Source organism: Motacilla alba, chromosome 28 (assembly GCF_015832195.1).
Source record: "Motacilla alba alba isolate MOTALB_02 chromosome 28, Motacilla_alba_V1.0_pri, whole genome shotgun sequence".
NCBI classification, from domain to species: Eukaryota; Metazoa; Chordata; class Aves; order Passeriformes; family Motacillidae; genus Motacilla; species Motacilla alba.
This window is the reverse complement of record NC_052043.1, coordinates 1,817,503-1,819,028: the sequence shown is the minus strand read 5'-3', so window position 1 is coordinate 1,819,028 and position 1,526 is coordinate 1,817,503.

Below are 1,526 nucleotides of genomic sequence, written 5' to 3'. Positions count from 1 at the left end.
CACCAGCCTGTCTCCATTTTTCTGGGGTTTTTTTTTTTGCTTTTGTGACTGTGGGTTTTCCAGAGAAGTCCCCTGGGGGTCCTTGGGGGCCTGTGTGGTGTCACCAGCTGTGCCCCGTGCCCGCCCTGCCGGGTGGCATTGCCAGGCAGCCACTGCTGCAAGGGATCTGACCTGGGGAGGGACCCTCCAACCGCCTCAGATGCAGCCCCTTGAAGAGCTGTGATCCAGCCTGATGCGGTGTAATTAACCCCTGTTAATGAGGGGGAGTGGGGCTGTGTTGGGATGTGTCTGTGCCGTGGAGGTCGCTGCGTCGCTCCTGCCAGCACCTGCATCGGTTCAGAGGAAATTCTGTGTTTTGTGTGGCTCCGGTTCCTCTCGCTGGGTGTGAATCCTCTGGGCTCGAATCCTCGTGGCTCTGCTCCTCGCTCCGTTACATCCAAGCTCAAAATTCCTGCCGGAACGGGATCTGCTCCAGCGGTGTCTGCGCAGGGTCACTGCTGAGACCGGCTGGACTCCCTCGGGAGCGTGAAACCGTGGAAATGGCACAGCAGCACCCTGGAGCCTCGGGGACACCTGGAACGGAGGACACCCAACGTCTTCACCCCCTTCTGGGATAAAAGCCTTTGGATCTGGCTCCCGTCTGCGCAGAACCAGCTCCTCCAGGCCCGTGTGGGCCCTCAGATCTGGAACCTGCGGGGGCCGGACCGGATCAACCTGCGCCGAACGAGCCGCGCCCGGCGTGTCCCCAGCTCCCCCCGCACTGCCGCCTGCCGTGGGAAGGGGAAGCCCCACGGGCGGAGGACGAAGGCGGCTTGCGAGGAAGGCGCGGGACGCTCGGAGCTGGCCCGGCGTGGCTGCGGGGTCCCGGTGACTGCGACCCGTCACTGCTGGGCTCCACCTTGGGCCAGCGGGCAGGAGCGGGTCCATGGGAACCCGAGATTTCCCTGCACCGCCAGGGGCAGGTCCGGGGGGAACGGGAGCCTCTGTCCCTCACAGCTGTCCCCGGGCTGTCCCGCGCTGTCCCTCACAGCTGTCCCCGCTCTGCCCCCGCGCTGTCCCTCACAGCTGTCCCCGCGCTGCGGCTGCGGCCCCTTTAAGGGCGGTGAGGGCGGAAGCGCTGCCCGGGCGCGGCTTCTCCGCCCGTTCCGCCCGCGCCGCTCTCGCGACATCCGCGGCTTCCGGCGCGAGCGCGGCCTTTCCGAGCAGCCCCGGCCAAGATGGTGGGTGCGGGGGAGGCCCCGCCGGCGCCATCGGGCCCCATCCGCCGCCATCCGGGCTTCACCCCGCCGCGGCGGCGCCGCCCGGGGCTCGGGGCTTCCCTGGGGGACGGGGAATGGGCGTCCCCGGGGCGCTGCGGGGGCCGCGGCGGGAGCGGGGCTGAGGGGAGGGAGCGGCCCGGGCGCCCCGCGGAGCTCGGTGGGGCCGCGGCCTTCCCGTGTGCGGGGCGGGGAGCACGGGGCCGGGCGGCCTTGAATCCCCTGGGTCCCCTCCCGGGCGGCCGCGACCCCCTGCCCTGACCCCCCTGT